Source organism: Macaca mulatta, chromosome 7, assembly GCF_049350105.2.
Source record: "Macaca mulatta isolate MMU2019108-1 chromosome 7, T2T-MMU8v2.0, whole genome shotgun sequence".
NCBI classification, from domain to species: Eukaryota; Metazoa; Chordata; class Mammalia; order Primates; family Cercopithecidae; genus Macaca; species Macaca mulatta.
In genome coordinates this window covers 72,740,747-72,762,318 of record NC_133412.1, presented here as the reverse complement: position 1 = coordinate 72,762,318, position 21,572 = coordinate 72,740,747, and the positions used below count along the sequence as shown (strand labels likewise).

Here is a 21,572-nt window from a genome sequence, read left to right as displayed (position 1 = left end):
TTAAGCCCCAAGAGTGAAGTCTTACCTTGCCCCATTGTCAGGAGAGGTGAAGGATCCAGTTACTGTTTCCGTAAAGTTAGGAACAGAAGGAAGCACCACACTTTTGTGAGGAGGATCTTGCATTGTGAATGCGTGATTCTCCTTGCTACACTTAGTGTGGCCCAAGGACTAGTCAAATTGACATCAGCAGGGAACTTTTAAGAAATGAGGAATCTCAAGTCCCACCCAGACCTAAGGAATCAGAGTCTGCATTTCAACAAGATCCCTGGGTGTTGTAATGATACACTTGCAGTGTGAGAAGTGTTTCCTTACCTGCCTCTCATTCTTGTTTGGGTGGGTTAGCCCTTACATGTGTCCAAAGTAGGAATGGCTCGGGGTAGTGACTTCTTTGATCAAGTGCTGCCCTAGCCTAAAGGGAAGAGGCAAGAAAAGGGAAGAACAGCAAAGGAGCAGATGTTGAGGAGAAACCAGGCAGCTTGTTTCTGGATGCAGCGAGGGAGCACCTAGAACCACTGCCAAGCCCTAAAATACCCCACTTTGCTTCTGTCCTTGCTTCTCTCCTCTAAGAACAAACAGGCCTTCACAGTTCTATCCTGTCTTGTGGAACAAACGGTTGTCCCTGGCATTTTAGAGTGGAGGCTAGTGGTGACATCACCACTTTCCTCCCTGTTCACTCTCTCAGTGAATAACTGAATTTACAATTGCCAGTTGCGTATCACTAAAGTAACACCATTGCACATCTATATGGGCCCGCTTGTGTGTCTTTGCTCTTGTGGCTTTCATATCCTGGGTCCAACTGTAAGCTTCCCTCTTCTGTGAAGTTTTCCACTTCCTAAAATCACTCAGCATTTCCCACTTTTAAATCACAATGACCCTAATTTTTATTGTTTTTCAATGTTAGCTCTTTCCTGAGCATCCATATGGTCTTCCCTTCTGGTTTATATTGTCCTTGAGGCCAGTGGCCATGGGATTGCCAACAGATCCTCTGGTTGTCCAGAGCTCTGAGCAAGTAAATACTATTCCTCAACAGTATTTGCAAAGTCAGGGAAAATGCGAAGTGGTGTTGAAATAGTGATCTTTAGAAGAGCTCAGGTCTGCTAACACAGGAGAGGCAGATCATTCATTGGAGGGGTTTTTGTTGAGACGAAGAAGAGAAGGAAACTAAAGAGGAGGCTACCCATGCGAGCTGGTTTGGACTGGAGGATGTTTAGTTTCATAGGCAACCATTCATCAGGGCAAAGAGCAAGCTCTCCTGTGCTCCGAGAGGTCAGCCCAAACTCAAACAAGACACTCTCTGGCTTCCAGTCATGACCTCACATCCAGGAAGCCCCTCTCTGGGAGGAAGAGCAAGCATACACACATGCACAAGAAAACAGAGGCAGCCTCAGCCTGTGGACATCAAAAGCCAATGTTGAGGCTTGAGTGCAATCAGGCACACAACCTGTTTCACAGAAGTTTGAGTTTCCTGTTGGATGGAGCGTTCTCCTCTTACTTAAATTTTCCTCTCATCAGAGTTGCTTTTTTTTTGGCAGAGACTCTGACACCAAATTGCCACCGTTCTTAAAGCTTCCTGCCAAACTAGTCCCTCTGCCATGGGATGGCTCACTTGGGGGCAGCCATCCATTTTGTGGTTCTGGATAAGGTCCTTCCACGTTGAACCTGGCCGCTAACCCTGGACACAGAAAGGCTGAGCAGCCACGCCAGAATTTCCATTCTTCATGGAGCCAGGCCTCTGGCCTACAGCCAGAATCTTCCTCTTCCCTGACACTGGCTCTATTCATGGCATATTTGAGCTCTGTCCATTCATTGGCTTATGAGTTTGCCTTAGTTCCTTAGATCTGGACCAAGCCTTAGGCAGAAAGGAGCCTTCAGTTCTTACACTGCTTTTCAAGTTAGAAGCATTGACTCATATCAGGCAGTCTTCCCAAATGGTGAATTTCTGTGATCCACATACCCCTTGTAGCCTGTTTTGTGTCTCACCTCTTGACTGAAATAGCCTTCCTTTATTTTCTGTACTTTGATGGAACATTTGATTATTTTGTTTATCTTCACCTTTTTCCTTCATCGTGTTTCTTGGTATTTTTATTTTTTCTACTTATCTGACTATGTCTTTTCTGTTGACTTCTCTTCTTCCAAATCTCAAAAAGCCCAATATTTGATCCATTGATTTCCATTGCTACACTTTTCCACTGTGGTTGATTCTGTGTCCTGAATTCTTTAACTTCGATGGGTGATTTTCAATCTCCAGAAAGTCTCTAACCTTCTAACCATATCTCCAGCTCCCCATCTAGTTTATATCCTCATCGTGGGAAAGCAAAGGGACAGCCTCTTCACCCTCTCCCAACCAGTTCCCCCCACTTCCTGTCTCTGTCGGTGTACCACTGTCTTCCAACACTTATGATCTTCTCTGAGTTCTTCACCTCCTATATTGTTATTCATGTCTGCCAACTCTTCAACTCTTGAACTATTAATATATCTAATATGCTAAGTAAAAAGGAAAATATCCCTATAACTGAAAAATATTATAAAGAACAACTCAAGATATGTCCAGGATACATGGATTTTAAAATATGGCATTCCCTGATTTTCCACAGAATTATTTATTACAACTCATGAAGGAAGTAGTGTGTTGAAGTCAGTTCTTACTGGCCAGTGAGAACCACTTATGATCTCATCCCAACTTGTACTCAGTCACATTGGGTTGATAGCTGGAAATCAGCCATGATAGGAGTATTTACACCACAGAAACTGGCAAAACAATCATGGCTGTTTCCTCCAAGAACATGTTTTGAAACATTTACCAGCACACAAGTGCACAAAAGCTTATTTACACACACACACACACACACACACAATCTTATGAATGAAACACTTTCAGCTTATCGATGGTGCTTAGGATGGAAGTGCCCTCGAGACGTTCCCATCTCTGAGCTCTTTGATACAAAGTCTGAGAAACTTGGTTGGGCTTTCTTAAGACATTTTTTATCTTCATCTTCATAATTGGTGTTTCTTGGGCCCAGGAAATATCAGACCTCTGGGTGAAGATCATTCTATGAATCATTATCCTACTGAGTTAATTTCATCTTGATCGAAGGTTGTTGATCCAAATGCATTAACTGTATGTTCAGATATTCTTTCTGTGAATAAAAGACTAGTTCAGCTCTTAAGGTTTATTATAAAACTCTTCTTTTACTCATTTTGATTGTGTGGTGGTATTATGAGGTTTTTATTATGAATCATTATGCAGATAACCATTCTTTTTAAATTTTTATTTTTAATTTTTGTGGGTATATAGTAAGTATATATTTTTATGGGGTACATGAGATACTTTGAAACAGTTATGAAATGTATAAGAATCACATCATGGAGAATGGGGTATCCATCCCCTCAAGCATTTATCCTTTGTATAATAAACAATCCAAATTATATTAATTATTTTTAAAAATACAATTGAATTGTTTTTGGATATAGTCTCCCTGTTGTGCTAGCAAATACTAGGTCTTATTCATTCTTTCTAACTATTTTTTGTACTCATTAACCATCCACACATCCCTCCCCGACTACCCTTCTCAGCCTCTGATAACCATCCTTCTACTCTCTATCTCCATGAGTTCAATTGTTTTAATTTTTAGCTCCCACAAATAAGTAAGAACATGTGATGTTTGTCTTTCTGTGCCTGGCTTATTTAACTTAATAAATATAATGACCTTCAGTTCCATCCATGTTGTTGCAAATGATAGGATCTCATTCTTTTTTATGGCTGAATAGTACTCCATTGTGTATATGTACCAACTTTCTTTATCCATTAGTCTGCTGATGAACACTTAGGTTGTTTCCATATCTTGGCTATTGTGAATATGGCTGCGGTATACATGGGATTATAGATAGCTCTTTAGTATCTGATTTTCCTTTCTTTTTGGTATATACCTAGCAGTGAGATTGCTAGATCATGTGGTAGCTCTATTTTTAGTTTTTTGAGGAACCTCCAAACTGTTCTCCCTAGTAGTTGTTTTAATTAACATTACCACCAACAGTGCACAAGGGTTCCCTTTTCTCCACATCCCCGCCAACATTTGTTATTGCCTGTCTTTTTGATGAGAGCCATTTTAACTGGAGTGAGATGATATCTCATTATAGTTCTGATTTGCATTTCTCTGGTGATCATTGATGTTGATCATCTTGTCATATGCCTGTTTGCCCTTTGTATATCTTCTTTGAGAAATGTCTATTCAGATCTTTTCCCATTTTTAAACTGGATTATTAGTTTTTTTTTTCCTATAGAGTTGTTTGAACCCCTTATATATTCGGGTTCTTAAACCTTTGTCAAATGGGTAATCTTCAAATATTTTCTCCCATTCTGTGGGTTGTGTCTACTTTGTTGATTGTTTTCTTTGCTGTGTAGAAGCTTTTTAACTTGATGTGATCCCATTTGTCCATTTTTACTTTGCCTGTGCTCGTGGGGTATTAATCAAGAAATATTTGCCCAGAGCAATGTCTGGAAAGTTTCCCCAACATTTTCTTACAGTAGTTTCACATAATTGAAGTCTTAGACTTAAGGCTTTAATCCATTTTGATTTGATTTTTGTATATAGTAAGAGATAGGAGTGTAGTTTCACTCTTCTGCATATGAATATCCAGTTTTCCCAGCATCATTTGTTGAAGAGATTGTCCTTTCCCCAATGTATGATCTTGGCACCATTGTCAAAAATGAGTTCACTGTAGATGTGTGGATTTATCTCTGGGATCTCTACTCTGTTCCATTGGTCTATTTGTCTGTTTTTATACCGGTACCATGCTGTTTTGGTTCCTATTATCTCTAGTATAATTTGAAGTCAGATAATGTGATTTCTCCAGTTTTGTTCTTTTTGGTCAGGATAGCTTGGGCTATTCTGGGTCTTTTGTGGTTCCTTATAAATTTTAGGATTTTTTTATTTCTGTGAAGAATGTCATTGATATTTTGATAGGGATTGCATTGAATCTGTAGATCACTTTGGGTGGTATGGACATTGTAACAGTATTGATTCTTCCAATCCATGAACATGGAATATCTTTCCATTTTTTATAGTCCTCTTCAATTTCTGTCATCAATGTCTTATAGTTTTCATTATATAGATCTCTCACTTCTTTGGTTTGGTTAATTACTTGGTATTTAATTTTATTGGTAGCTATTGTAAATGGGACTGCTCTCTTGATTTCTTTTTTTTTTGGATTGTTCACTGTTGGCATATAGAAATGCTGCTGATATTTGTATGTTAATTTTGTATCCTGCAACTTTACTGAATATATCAGTTCTAATAGTTTTTTCGTGGAGTGTTTAGGTTTTACCAAATGTAAGATCATATCATCTGGGAACAAAGATAATTTGACTTCTTCATTTCCAATGTGGATCTTTCTTTCTTTCTTTCTTTCTTTCTTTCTTTCTTTCTTTCCTTCTTTCTTTCTTTCCTTCTTTCCTTCTTTCCTTCTTTCCTTCTTTCCTTCTTTCCTTCTTTCCTTCTTTCCTTCCTTCCTTCCTTCCTTCCTTCCTTCCTTCCTTCCTTCCTTCTTTCTTTTCTTTTCTTTTCTTTTCTTTTCTTTTCTTTTCTTTTCTTTTCTTTTCTTTTCTTTTCTTTTCTTTTCTTTTCTTTTCTTTTCTTTTCTTTTCTTCTTTTCTTTTTTGCCTGATTGCTCTAGCTAGGACTACTAGTACTATGTTGAATAACAGTGGCGAAAGTGAGCATGCTTGTCTTTTTCCATATATTACAGGAAAGGCCTTCAGTTTTTTCCCATTCATTATGATACTAGCTGTGGGTCTGGCATATATGGCTTTCATTGTGTTGAGGTATGTTTCTTCTCTACTCACTTTCTTAGGATTTTTCTCATGAAAGGATGTTGAATTTTATCACATGCTTGTTTGGCATTAATTAAAAATATCATATGGTTTTGTTCTTCATTCTGTTGATACGATGTATTACATTGATTGATTTGCATGTGTTAAGCCATCCTTGTATCCCTGGGATAAATCCCACTTAGTCATGATGAATGATGTTTTAATATGTTGTTGAAATCACTTTGCTAATATTTTGTTGAGAATTTTTGCATCAGTGTTCATCAGGCCCTGTAGTTTTCTTTTTCCCTTTTTGATGTGTTTTTGTCTGGTTTTGGTATCAGGTTAATACTGGCCTGACAGAATGAGTTTGGAAGTATTCTCTCCTCCGCTGTCTTTCAGAATAGTTTGAGTAGGATTGGTCTTAGATCTTTAAATGCTGGTAGAAACCATCAGTGAAGTCATTGGGTCTCAGGCTTTTCTTTACTGGGAGACATTTTATTATGGCTTTGATCTTGTTAGCTTGTTATTGGTCTGTTCAGGTTTTGGAATTTTTCATGGTTCAATCTGGATAGGTTGTATGTGGCTAGGAATTTAGCCATTTCTTCTAAATTTTCTAATTTATTGATATTTAATTGCTCATAGTAGCCACTAATGATCCTTTGAATTTATGCAGTATCAGTTCTAATGTCTTCTTTTCCATCTCTGATTTAATTTATTGGGGTCTTCTCTCTTTTTTTCTTAGTCCGGCAAGAGGTTTGTCAATTTTATTTATCTGTTCAAAAAACCAACTTTTTGGTTCATTGATCATTTGCATTGTATTTCTTCTATTAATTTTGGGTTTGTTTTGCTCTTAATTTTGTAGCTAAGATGCATTGTTAGGTTGTTTACTTGAAGTTTTTCTTCTTTTTTGATGTAGGTATTTATAGCTATAAATGTCCCTCTTAGTGTTGCTTTCACTGTATCTCATAGGTTTTGGTACATTGTGCTTCCATTTTCATTTGTTTTAAGAAATTTTCAATTTCCTTTTTAATTTCTTTATTGACCCACTTGTCATTCAGGAGCATATTGTTTAATTTCTATGTATTTGTACATTTTCCAAAATTTCTCATTACTGATTTCTAATTTCATTCCATTGTGGTCAGAAAAGATGTTTGGTGTCATTTCAGTTTTTTTGAGTGTTTTAAGACTTCTGTAGGGCCAAACATACAATCTATTTTTGAGAATGATCCATGTGCTGAAGAGAAGAATGTGTATTCTGCAGCCATTGAATGGAATGTTCTGTAAGTATCTATTGGCCTATCATGTAGATTAAATTGGATGGTTCTTTGTTGGTTTTCTGTCTGGAAGATCTGTCCAGTGTTGAAAGTGGGATGTTGAAGTCTCAAGCTATTATTGTATTGAGGCCTATATCTCTATATGGTTTTAATAATATTTGCTTTATATATCTGAGTGCCCCAGTGTTTAGTGCATATGTGTTTACAATTGTTATATCCTGCCAGGCGTGGTGGGATAATGCTAGCTACTTGGGAGCCTGAGGCGGAAGAATCGCTTGAACCTGGAAGGTGGTGGTTGCAGTGAGCCGAGGTCATGCCACTGCACTCCAGCCTGGGCGACAGAGCAAGACTCCACCTCAAAAAAAGAAAAAAAAAATTGTTATGTCCCATTTCTGAATTGACCCCTCTATAAATTATATAATGACATTCTTTGCCTCTTCTTACAGTTTTTGCCTTGAAGTCTGTTTTGTCTGATATAAATATAGCACTATTACTGTTTTTGGGGTTCCATTGGCATGGAACATCTAGCTCCATCCCTTTATTTTCAGTCTCTTTGTGTCTTTACAGGTGAAATATGCTTCTTGGAGGTAGGCAACAGATCAGTGGCTCTTGGTTTTTCATCCATTCAGCCTTTCTATGCCTTTTGATTGGAGAGTTTAGTCCATTTACATTAAGTGTTACTATTGATAAGTAGGGACTTACTCCTGCCATTTTGTTATTTGTTTTCTGTTTGTTTTTCAGTCTTCTCTTTCTTTTTTCCTTCCTTCCTGTTTTCCTTTTAGTGCAGGTGACTTTTTTCTGGTGGTATGAGTTAATTTCTTGCTTTTTATTTTTTGTGTATCCATTGTATAGTTTTTGATTTGAGATTACCATGAGGCTTGCACATACTATCTTATATCCCATTATATTAAACTCATGACAACTTAACACATTGTGTAAACAAACACAAAAAGAAAACTAATGAAAACTCTACACTTTTACTTTGTCCTCTCACTTGTTAACTTTTTGTTTCTCCTTATGTTTTATTGTACTATCCTGGCGTGAAAGTTGTTGCATTTATTATTTTTTGATTGGTTCATCATTTAGACTTTATATTTAAGATTAGTTTTGATACCACAATCACAGTGTTATAATATTCTGTGATTTTCTGTGTACTTACTATTACCAGTGAGTTTTGCACCTTCAAATGATTTCTTCTTGCTTATTAACATCCTTTTATTTCAGACTAAAGAGCTCCCTTTAGCATTTCTTGTAGGACAGGTCTAGTGTTAATAAAATCCCTCAGCTTTTGTTCGTCTGGGAAGACCTTTATTTCTCCTCAATGCTTGAAGGATATTTTCACTAGATATACTACTCTAGGGTATAAGTTTCATTCCTTCAGCACTTTAAATATGTCATGCTACTCTCTCCTGGCCTGTAAGGTTTCCACTGAAAAGTCTGTTGCCAGATGTATTAGAATTCCATTGTATGTTATTCGTTTCTTTTCTCTTTTTGCTTTTAGGGTCTTTACCCTTGATGTTTGGGAGTTTGACTATTAAATTCCTTGAGGTGGTCTTCTTTGCATTAAGTATACTTGGTGTTTTATAACCTTTTTGCACTTGAATGTTAATATCTTTCTCTAGGTTTGGGAAGTTCTCTGATATCCCTTTGAATAATTTTTCTACCCCTATCTCTTTCTCTACCTCCTCTTTAAGACTAATAACTCTTAGATTTGCCCCTTTGAGGTTATTTTCTAAATCTTGTAGGCATGCTTCATTATTTTTTATTATTTTTTCTTTTGTCTCCTCTGACTATATTTTCAAATACCCTGTTTTCAGGCTCACCAATTCTTTCTTCTGGTTGATCAATTCTGCTGCCAAGAAACTCTAATACATTCTTTAGTATGTCAATTGCATTTTTCAACTCTAGAATTTCTGCTTGATTTTAAAAACTAATTTCTTTGTTAAATTTATTTGATAGAATTCTGAATTCCTTCTCTGTATTGTCTGGAATTTGTTTGAGTTTCCTCAAAACAGCTATTTTGAATTCTCTGTCACATATCTCTGTCACTCCAGGATTGGTCCCTGGTGCCTAATGTAGTTCATTTGGTGAAGTCATGTTTTCCTGTAGATGTCCTTCAGTGTCTGGGCATTGAAGAATTATGTATTTATTGTAGTCTTCACAATCTAGGCTTTACAATCTGTGCCTGTCCTTCTTGGGAAGGCTTTCCAAATATTCAAAGGGACTTGGGCCCCAAGCCCAGTAACACTGTACTTCATACACACTCCTAGAGATATCACCTTGGTGATCTTGGATAAGATCTGGAAGCATTCTCTGGATTACCAGCAAGACTCTTATTCTCTTCCTTTACTTTCTCTCAAACAAACAGCATCTCTCTGCCTCTGTCTCTGTCTCTCTCTCTCTCTTTCTCTCTCTCTCTCTCTCTGTCTCTCTATCTGTCTCTCTCTCTTTCTCTGCTGAGCCACCTGGAGCTGGAATTAGGGTGATGCAAGCACCCCTATGGCCACCACCACTGGAACTGCCCTGGGTCAGACCTGAAGCCAGAATAGCACTGGGTTTCACCCGAGAACCACTGCAATCACTATCTGGTTACTGCCTATGTTCACTCAAGGCCCTAGGGCTACAGTCAGCAAGAGTTGAAGCCATTGAGGCTTATGTCCTTCCCTTCAGGGAGGCAAGTTCTTTCAGGCCCTGGGCATGTCCAGAGATGCTTTCTGGGAGCCAGGGATTTAAGCCACAAACCTTAAAAATCCACCTGGTATTCTATTCCCCTGTGGCTAAGCTGCCACTCAAACCATACAACAAAATCCTTCCCCCTCTTCCCTCCCCTTTCCTCAGGTAGAGGAGCTCTCCCCATGGCCATCACCACCAGCAGTCCACAAAGAGTTCTGCCACGCTATCATTGCTGATCACTCAATGCCTAGGGGCTCTTCAGTCAGCTTGTGAATGCTGACAAACCTGGGACTCACCCTTCAGGGTAGCAGGCTCCCACCTCTGGCCCAGGGAAGGTGCAGAATGCTGTCCAAAAGCCTAGGCCTGAACTCAGGGACCCCTGAAGCCCACTAGGTACTCTATCCACTGTGCTGAGCTGTTACGTGAAGCCAGCATGTCTCAAAGTCTCACCCAAGGCCCATGGCATACTACCCAGATATCACTTTTGGTTATTCAGAGCCCAAGGGCTCTTTAGTTAGCAGATAATTAATCCTGCCAGGACTTGGTCTTTCTCTTCAAAGCAGTGGGTTCCCTTCTGGCCCAGGGTGTGTCTAGAAATGTCACCCAGGAGCTAGGACCTGGCATGGGGGCTTCACGACTCTGCCCAGTGCCCTATCTGTGGCAGAGCTTGTATCCAAGATGCAAGATGAAGTACAAAGTCCTTTTGACTGGTGTCTCTCCTCTCCTCAAGCAGAAGGAAGGAGTTGCTTTCATTGCTACAAGCTGCGCTGCTTGGGGTTGAGGGAGGGGTAGTGCAAGTACTTCCCCAGCTGCCCCATCTGGTGTCTCACTGGGTCACACACTGCCCCAGTCCACTGGCTGTAACCCCAGAACACCATCAGGCTTGCCTAAGAATCTGAGTCCTTCCTAGACTGCCTTTCAAGTTCAGTTAGGACCCCATAGCACTTTAGCCCATGGCAGCGTGACTTGCTGAAACTCAGGCTCTGGCCACTGGAATAGGCACTTCCCCTCTGGCTAGGGCTGGTCCAAATGCTCCCTCTGTGGGTGTCAGCTGAGTTCAACACGGTTTCGCTTCCCACTGTGACAGGGCAGCACTGAATTCAATGCAAAGTCCCTCAGTTGCTGTGTTCTCCCTCCCTGAAGTGCGCAGATTCTCTTTCCGTGCCATGCAGCCACTGCCAGGGAATAGGGAAGGGGTGGTGTTGGTGATTTAAGACCGTCTTTTCTGCCTTCTTCAGTGCCTTTTTCAGTGATATGAAGTTAAAAACAGGTACTGTGATGGCTCACTCAATTTTTAGTTCTCATTGAAGGTGCTTTTTTGTTCACAAATAATTGTTAAAATTTAGTTTTCCTGTGATAGTGGGAGTGGGGGGATGATCAATGTAGCCTTCTATTCTGCCATCTTGCTCTGCCCTTCTTGATAAGCACTCTTCTACTGGAATAATAGTGTCTTTTTAGACTGAATCTGACAGTTTACTCATATTTTGACCCATCCAAAATATGCCCAGTGGATTCAAATTCATATAGTTCTATCTGTTCCATGTGTTTTAAATTACACACACATACCACACAGGCACACACACACACGCATAACATGAATACGCTTTATTTTCCTGACTCAAAGTAACTGCCAGATGGGAAGAACCATTTCTGCACATTTGTATACCACTTGGTGCTTGGCAAACACTTTTTGGCCGAAGTATAGAGATTTATAAAAGCTTCTACTCTGAATAGGCCGATTTCCATAGCCTTACAAACTCATTTAATCAACATTTACTAAGCATTGCTAAGTTGATTACCCTAGGCACCGGGAATCAGGGACAACTAAGAATAGTTTTCAGTGAGCTCACAGTTTAATAAGGCAGACAGAAGAAATGATGTTTACAGCCATGTAAAAAAAAGCCCAATGAAGGTGCTCTGTCTACAGAGCTATGTGAAAATTGAGGGGAAACATCTAAGTCTGCCTGGGTCCCTGGGAACTGTTGCATAAGATGCAGCTTTGGAGGTGCCTCTTAAGAGATGAGTGCGAACTGTGTGGAAATGAGACAGAGGGGTGTTCTAGGAGTGACAGGAGTGTATATAAAGGCACAGATTTGGGAGAGTTTATCAGTCTTGTGTGGCTTGAGAATAGGATGCACTGAGGAAGTGCTGGTAGGTGAGATGGAAAGGAGAGATTACAGCTGGATTGTGAAGGCTTTGGGGTATTGGATTTATCCCTACAGTCATTGAGAGCATGTTGGAAGGTGTTTGAATGGGAAAGTAAAATATAAGGTTTTAGACATATAATTCTGGCTGCAGTATGGATAAGGTATTAGAGGAAGAAGGAATTGAAGCTTGAAAAACCTTGTTAGATGGTGATTGGAATAAAATCAACGATAGGGAATGAAGAAGCAGTTGGGATAGAGAATAGTAAGTGGTTTTGAACAATATTTAGGAGATTTAACTGACATATTTAGCAATTGAATTGACAAGACATGAACAAAAAAGGGGAGTGTTTTATATTTCTGTCCTGGGAAGCTAATGAAAGAGACGACATTAATTTTAAAATTAATTAGAAAGAAGAAGCATATTCAGAAAGTGAATTGAAAGAGAGAGAAAAATGGCTTATTTTAGACATACGTGTAGTTTGAGAGTCTATAAAGGTATCAGTAAAGAGTTATAGCTCAGAAAAGATCTGTATTGAAGTTATAATTGTGTGAATCATTAACACATATGTGGTAGTTGAAACCATGGAAGATGACTACCGTGATATCTAAAAGTATATTATTGACAGTAGTCCCTTTAAAAATTATTTGAAGGCTTCTAGTGAACCTAAGTCATGATAGTAGCATAGTTATTATTCCTAAATCCCTCATTAAAAAACAAAAAGCAGAGCAATTAGGAATGCAAAAGGAAAGAAAAAACAACAGAGGTAATTTTAACAAAAGTAATATAAGTAGGTGAGGCCAAACCACACAGTGCAGACACTGTTCAGAAATGGCAAAATTAGCAACTGGGCAGCAATAAAAAAGAGAAGAGACAGGGTCAAGAGTTGTAGAACACAGATGTCAGCAATAAATAGCATGACAAGAAAATGATCCTACTCTGAGTAGAACCCTCAACAAATAGGTCTGAGACCCCCCAGTCAGCCAAATTGAGGAAAGACTCCAGGTTCCAGAGTGTGATTGGATGCAAGAAAGATCATGCAGAACCACTAAAGGGCTTAAGAAGTGCCAAAGAAAAGTTGTCAGAATTATAATCCGAGTGGAGAGGTAAAGGAAAGAGATGTTCAGATCCTTGGGAGTTGGGGAGTCCAGAGATACAAATCCCAGAATCGTGGCCAAATTGTTGCATATAATACTTCTTTTTAACACCAGAGAAGGAAGCTCTTGAAACAGTGAAGATAACTCTCCTTAAATATTCCCTCCTGCTTATACTTCCTTCCCTAAAAGTACAGAAAACAATCTAATTCATTTAATAGGAGCATCTGCAAACCCTCCAAAAAGATACAGTAAAATAAAAGTATCAATAGCAAAAAATTTGGCCTTTAAACAGATGAAAATATACTCAGTGTTACAAAATGAGCTAAGAGAAACAAAAAGAAAACTGTAGAAACAAAACAGAAATAGAAAATTCAAGAAATGAGATGAATAAAAGGAGAATGTAAAATGATAGCTGATGGTTTAGAAAAGAATTTTTTAAACTAAGGGTAAATTTCTCAGAATGTAGACTAAACACTAGAAAAAACTCAAGAATGACTGGGCAGAGAAAATGTAATAAACAAAATCAAAGGAGGGAAATGACAAGAATCAAAGAGAAATAAAGATTCAAGTGCAAATAATATATATAAAAGACAAGGAAATAAAATTCAATGAATACAGAGTCCCAGGAAAAGAAAACCACCAAAAATCATAACAGAACAAAACTATAAATGACTCAAATTGCCATATTGAAAGGGCATTCTATATACCTGGGAAAACTCACCCAGAATGGTCAATATCAAGACATACTCGGCTGGGTGCAGTGGCTCACGCCTGTAATCCCAGCACTTTGGGAGGCTGAGGTGGGTGGATCACTTGAGACCAGGAGTTCAAGACCAGCCTGGCCAACATGGTGAAACCCTGTCTCTACTAAAAAATACAAAAATTAGCCAGGTGTAGTGGCTCACTCCTGTAATCTCAGTTACTCGGGAGATTGAGGCAGGAGAATCGCTTGAACCCAGTAGGCAGAGTTTGCAATGAGCTGAGATTGTGCTAACAGAGCAAGAATCCATCTCAAAAAAAGGACATATTCTACCAAAAGATAAAAATATATTTGTGCATCTATGCAAAAGAATCAAGTCACTTATTAGGGAAAGAAAATCAAACTGAAGCTAGACTTTTCAACAATACCACTTCATACTAGAAAACAGTGGAGCAAATATTTAAGATACTGAAGGAAAGAAAGTATGAGCCAAAGATTTTATATCCTGCCAAACTGACTTTCAGATTTAAAGGCCACAGACAAATAGTTCTGAAGATGCAAGAACTCAATGTATATTGTTCCCATGAGCGATTCCTGAGGAATCTACCAGATGTCTATAAAAGAAACCATGAGAAGCTTTGGCATAAAGTTGCTGCTTTGTGAATGATAATTAGTGGCACTGATAATGACATCTCCTCTCTCTGTGAGTTGTGGACATTCTCTGATGGCGTGCTTGCTTTAACTTAGCAGACACACAGTCACAGAAGACTTTCCTCCAGAAGAAAAGGGTTTACAAACCATCCTTCCATTAAGGATGGGGAGAAAAAGTCAAATATGTATCATTAGAAATGTCTTATGAGTAGCAATTGGCAGTTATTTAACCACTTTTATATGAACAAAAGTAACTCACATAGTAGTTTAATAAAAAGCTGACATTCATTTTTATTATGGGAGAAACTCCTAGGTGATGTTTTGACTAGTTAAAAGAGTGATAGTATGGTAATGGTAATTTAGAAATATTTATTCAAAAGCTTATGAAAAGCTTTTGTCTATACTGAAAAATAATAATAATCAGGGCTTTCTGTTAAAAGATGTCATTAAAAGCGTTTTTAAAAATTCCATTTTCCTCCTTTGAAACCCAACGAAAAACCCACTAAAAGAATGAAAGAGAAGGAACACTGTGTCTTCAATGAACAATGAAATGGCCACAATCCCAAACTATAAATTATGAAACACACCTGGCAAAGACCATAAAATCTGGATCAGAATGAGAGGGAAGGCTGAGAGCTGACAAACATTTCCTCAGGCACCGAGCAGGATATAGATTTCCCTAGGAGTTAATGTGGCAGTCCTGAAAGGCCTTTTCTAGTTCTTTGATGACAGACTAGATCCTGGACCACAAAATACCTCAGAAAAAAAACTGAGGATGTCCCTTGCAGAACTGTGATGGGAGACAGAGCTGAGGGAGAAAGCATATTTTTATGACTCCTTGCCAAGGAAGGCTGCCAGAGATGAAGTGGTGTGAAGGAAGGGGTGGGGGGCAGCAGTTGCTGGATTATTACACAGTAAGCCAGTTATTTAAGAGGCTCTTTTATTTGTCTCATCAACTATTCAAATTCCAAAATCTGAAGGGAGATGTGGGTAGAGGAAGTAAGAGTTTTGGTGACAGAATGTTGAAGACAACAAATGGATGTAAAGTTCCCTAGCTCGTTTCTCCCACCCATGTGCCTCACAAACAGCCAGCTGTATTCAGAGCACCAGCATAAAATCTATGCACCAAAACTAGGGGGAAAAATTGAAAGGGAGGGAGGAAGTCATGGGACGGGGAATGGAGCATAAAGCAAGAGTCACATGGATAACATAACAAAGATTTTCCCCAGAGAAAAGTTCAGACAGATAGGTTCTGTACTTCCAAGGAAGTTATAGTCTTGAAATCTAGGGAAAAAGTGGCTTTAAAGTGAGGTTTGAGTTCAAAACAAGAGACTATAAGACAACAGAAGGAGATGGAAAGACAACTGGAACAATCAAGAAAAAAGAGAAAAATTTTTTAAATGGCAGATACAAAAATAGCAAACACAAAACTTACATTACAAGCAACAACTGATGAAAATAAAGGAAATGACTGGAAATAAAGAGAAATGGGATACAGACTGGAATAAGTCATATAAAATTATATGGAAAAGAACAAGGATATAAAATTGGTTTTTAGTGGCCATAATGGATATGGAAGACAGACAAAGGAGATCAAACATAAGCATAATTGATATTTGTTGAGAAGAACAAAACACATGGAACAGAAAAGTATTCAGAGACAAAATAAGGGGAATTAATTCCCTTTAATAAAAGCTTTTATCTGCAAGTCATAATAGCACAGCATATACCACTAACCCTGTGTAAGATGCTGAACCTCATAAAGCAAAACCCCCTTTGAACAGAAAGTCAACCAAATAAACTAAAAATTCTCATCTTCATAGGAGCATTCAATGCAAGAGGACAATGGAGCAGGATCTACACAATTCTAAGGAAAAGCAAGCATGACTCAAGGATTTCCTTTTCATCCTGTGTTCTTCATGTAGAGAGACAACAGAGAGGCAGTCAGAGAATACTGTCTGATAAGCCCTTGAAAAAGCTGTAGGGCCAAGATGAGATACAGAGATGACTCAAAACAGAGAATCCAGGAATGCATAGATCCTGGTAAAAAAGGTGGGAGATGAGTAATGAATTCATTTGTGTAGGATTAAGACTAATCAACTAACAATTGTATTCTAGAACATAACATAAATATCAGAAATCTTGACATTAAATAATAAAATGAAAACTAACTAAAATTTGGAGAGATGAGCTAGATGATATAGTTTGGCTGTGTCCCCACCCAAATCTCATCTTGAATTGTAGCTCCCATAATTCACATGGGTTGTGGGAGGGACCCAGTTGGAGATAATTGAATCATGGGGGGAGTTTCCCTCATACTGTTCTTGTGGTGGTAAATAAGTGTCACGAGATCTGATGATTTTATAAGGGGTTTCCCTTTTCACTTGGCTCTCATTCTGTCTTGCTTGCTGCCATGTAAGACATCCCTTTGCCCTTCCTTCATCTTCTGCCATGATTGTGAGACTTCCCCAGCTACATGGAACTGTGAGTCTATTAAACCTCTTTCCTTTATAACTTACCCAGTCTTGGGTATGTCTTTATTAACAACATGAGATTGGACTAATACAGTAGAGGAAATGTAAGTGTGCTTATTTCCTCATCCTTCTTAGTAGCAAGTCAGTAAATACTCTCCTAAGTCAAAATGTCATTAAAAATAACTATCCAAATCTATTATTGGTTTATTTAATCTTCTTTATTAACTTTAGAGTGTTCTTTTGGGAATTAATCATGGTTTAAAAAATATCAAACGTTCAACAACTCTAATTTTACTTTAATTTCTTTTTTTCTAATATACCTCATAAAATTGCATTACATTTTCAAGTTGAAATTGCATGTATACACACTGATTATCACTATTCATGATACTTTATATATGGCAGTTTGGGTGATTTTTTTTAAACTTTCCTTTTTATACGTTTGTATTTCTTGGATACTTTGTAATGAGTATTTAAAAATCAAAATCAGCCATGGCTGGCAAGATGGCCAAATAGGAACAGCTCTGGTCTGTAGCTCCCAGCGAGATCAACACAGAAGGTGAGTGATTTCTGTATGTCCAACAGAGGTACCAGCTCATCTCACTGGGACTGGTTATACAGTGGGTGCAGCCCATGGAGGGCCAGCTGAAGCAGCGTGGGCCATCTCCTCATCCAGGAAGTACAAGAGGTCAGGGACCTCCCTTCCCTAGTCAAGGGAAGCCGTGAGGGACTGTGCCGTGAGGAATGGTGCACTCTGGCCGCGGTGCTACGCTTTTCCCATGGTCTTCACAACCTGCAAACCAGGAGAGTCCCTCGGGTGCCAACACCACCAGGGCCCATGGGTTTCAAGCACAAAACTGGACAGCCATTTGGGCAGACACCAAGATAGCTGCAGAAGGTTTTTTTTCATACCCCAATGGTGCCTGGAACACCAGCGAGACAGAACCATTCACTCCCCTGGAAAGGGGGCTAAAGCCAGGGACCCAAGTGGTCTAGCTCAGCAGATGCCACCCCCATGGAGCCCAGCAAGCTAAGATCCACTGGCTTGAAATTCTCACTGCCAGCACGACAGTGTGAAGTTGACCTGGGATGCTCCAGCTTGATGGGGGGAGGGGTATCCACCATTATTGAGGCTTGAGTAGGTGGCTTTCCCCTCACAGGGTAAACAAAGCCTCTGGGAAGTTCAAACTGGGCAGAGCCCACTGCAGCTTGGCAAAGCCACTGTAGTCAGACTGCTTCTCTAGATTCCTCCTTTCTGGGCAGGACATCTCTGAAAGAAAGGCAGCAGCCCCAGTCAGGGGCTTATAGATAAAACTCTCATCTCCCTGGGACAGAGCACCTGGGGGAAGGGGCAGCTGTGGGTGCAGCTTCAGCAGACTTAAATGTTCCTGCCTGCTGGCTCTGAAGAGAGCAGCAGATCTCCCAGCACAGCGCTTGAGCTCTACTAAGGAATAGACTACCTCCTCAAGTGGGTCCCTGATCCCCTGTGCCTCCTGATGGGGAGACACCTCCCAGTAGGGGCCAACAGACACCTCATATAGGACAGTTCTGGCTGGCATCTGGCAGGTGCCCCTCTGGGACGAAGCTTCCAGAGAAAGGAACAGGCAGCAATCTTTGCTGTTCTGCAGCATCTGCTGGTGATACTCAGGCAAATCAGGCCTGGAGTGGACCTCCAGCAAACTCCAGCAGACCTGCAGCAGAGGGGCCTGACTATTAGAAGGAAAATTGACAAACAGAAAAGAATAACACCAACATCAGCAAAAAGTATGTCCACACAGAAACCCCAGAAACCCCACCTGAAGGTCCTCAAAAGACCATCAAAGACCAGAGGTAGATAAATCCACAAAGACATGGAAAAACCAGCGCAAAAAGGCTGAAAATGCCAAAAACCAGAATGTGTTTTCTCCTGCAAAGGATCACAACTCCTTGCCAGCAAGGGAACAAAACTGGACAAAGAATGAATTTGACGAATTAACAGAAGTAGGCTTCAGAAGGTGGGTAATAACAAACTCCTCCTCCGAGTTAAAGGAGCATGTTCTAACCCAATGCAAGGAAGCTAAGGACCTTGAAGAAAGGTTAGAGGAATTGCTAACTAGAATGATCAGTTTAGAGAAGAACATAAATGACCTAATGGAGCTGAAAAACACAGCACGAGAACTTCATGAAGCATACGCAAGTATCAATAGCCAAATTGATCAAGCAGAACAAGGATATCAGAGATTGAAGATGAACTTAATAAGTGTGAAGTCAAGATTAGAGAAAAAAGAATGAAAAGGAACAAACAAAGCCTCCAAGAAATATGGGACAATGTGAAAAGACCAAACCTAAGTTTGTTTGGTGTACCTGAAAGTGATGGGGAGAATGGAACCAAGTTGAAAAACACTCTTTAGGATATTATCAAGGAGAACTTCTCCAACCTAGCAAGAAAGGCCAACATTCAAATTCAGGAAATACAGAGAATACCACAAAGATACTCCTCGAGAAGAACAACTCCAAGACACATAATCTTCAGATTCACCATAGTTGAAATGAAGGAAAAAATGTTAAGGGCAGCCAGAGAGAAAGGTCGGGTTACCCACAAAGGGAATCCCATCAGACTAACAGTGGGTCTCTCTGCAGAAACCCTACAAGCCAGAAGAGACTGGGGCCAATATTCAACATTCTTAAAGAAAAGAATTTTCAACCCAGAATTTCATATCCAGCCAACCTAAGTTTCATAAGTGAAGGAGAAATAAAATCCTTTACAGACAAGCAAATGCTGAGAGATTTTGTCACCAGCAGGCCTGCCTTATAAGAGCTCCTGAAGGAAGCACTAAACATGGAAAGGAAAAACCGGTACCAGCCACTGCAAAAACATACCAAATTGTAAAGACCATTGACACTATGAAGAAACTGCATCAACTAACAGGCAAAATAACCAGCTAACAACATAATGACAGGATCAAATTCACACATAACAATATTAACCTTAAATGTAAATGGGCTAAATGCCCCAATTAAAAGGCACAGACTGGCAAATTGGATCAAGAGTTAAGACCCATAGGTGTGCTATATTCTGGAGACCCATCTCACATGCAAAGACACACATAGGCTCAAAATAAAGGAATGGAGGAATATTTACCAAGCAAATGGAAAGCAAAAAAAAGCAGGGGTTGCAATCCTAGTCTGATAAAACAGACTTTAAACCAACAAAGATCAAAAAAGACAAAGAAGAGCATTACATAATGATAAAGAGATCAATGCAACAAAAAGAGCTAACTGTCCTAAATATATATGCACCCAGTACAGGAGCACCCAGATTCATAAAGCAAGTTCTTAGAGACCTACAACGAGACTTGGACTCCCACACAATAGCAGTGGGAGACTTTAACACCTTATTGTAAACATTAGACAGATCAACAAGACAGAAAATTAACAAGGATATTCAGGATTTGAACTGAGCTCTGGACCAAGTAGACCTAATAGACATCTACAGAACTCTCTACCCTAAATCAACAGAACATACATTCTTCTCAGCACCACATTGCACTTATTCTGAAACTGACCACATAATTGGAAGTAAAACACTCCTCCGCAAATACAAAAGAACGGAAATTATGACAAACAGTCTCTCAGACCACAGTGCAATCAAATTAGAACTCATGATTAAGACACACTCTCAAAACTGCACAACTACACGGAAACTGAAGAACCTGCTCCTGAATGACTACTGGGTAAATAACAAAATTAAGGCAGAAATAAATAAGTTATTTGAAACCAATAGGAACAAAGACACAATGTACCAGAATCTCTGGGACGCAGCTAAAGCAGTGTTTAGAGGGAAATTTATGGCACTAAATGCCTATAGGAGAAAGCAGAAAAGATCTAAAATCAACACCCTAACATGACAGTTAAAAGAACTAGAGAAGCAAGAGCAAACAAATTCAAAAGCTAGCAGAAGACAAGAAATAATTAAGGTCAGAGCAGAACTTAGAGAGATAGAGACATGAAAAACTCTTCAAAAAATCAATGAATCCTGGAGCTGGTTTTTTGAAAAGATTTGCAAATCTAGCCAGACCAATGAAGAAGAAAAGAGAACAATCAAATAGACACAATAAAAAATGATAAAGGGGATATCACCATTGATCCCACAGAAATACAAAACTATCATCAGAGAATACTATAAACACCTCTATGCAAATAAGCTAGAAAATTCAGAAGAAATGGATAAATTCCTGGACACATACACCCTCCCAAGACAACCAGGAAGAAGTCAGATTCCTGAATAGACCAATAACAAGTTCTGAAATTGAGACAGTAATTAATAGCCTACAAACTACAAAAAGCCCAGGACCAGACAGATTCATAGACAAATTCCACCAGAGGTACAAAGAGGAGCTGGTACCATTCCTTCTGAAACTATTCCAAACAATAGAAAAAGAGGGACTCCTCCCCAACTCATTTTATGGGGCCAGCATCATCCTGATACCAAAACCTGGCAGAAACACAACAACAAAGAAAGAAAATTTCAGGCCAGTATCCTTGAAAAACATTGATGTGAGAATCTCCAATAAAATACTGGCAAATTGAATCCAGCAGCACATCAAAAAGATTATCCACCACGATCAAGTCAGCTTCATCCCTGGGATGCAAGGTTGGTTCAACATAAGCAAATCAATAAACATAATCCCTTGCATAAACAGAGCCAATGACAGAAACCACATGATTATCTCAATAGATGCAGAAAAGGCCTTTGATAAAATTCAACAC

General features: G+C 39.3%; 1 protein-coding gene and 1 long non-coding RNA gene across 10 annotated transcripts in view; one reads left to right on the top strand and one right to left on the bottom strand.

Annotated features, from left to right (window-relative positions):
* Positions 1–7,460, bottom strand: part of LOC144330052 (uncharacterized) — a 28,513-nt gene extending 21,053 nt beyond the window's left edge. Inside the window, exon 1 of the long non-coding RNA XR_013395905.1 lies at positions 7,409–7,460. This is a non-coding gene — a long non-coding RNA (uncharacterized LOC144330052). The remainder of the gene's footprint in view (positions 1–7,408) is intronic.
* The window catches only part of ADAMTSL3 (ADAMTS like 3), a 411,249-nt gene that overhangs the window by 310,531 nt on the left and 79,146 nt on the right, over positions 1–21,572 (top strand). The window lies entirely within an intron of this gene.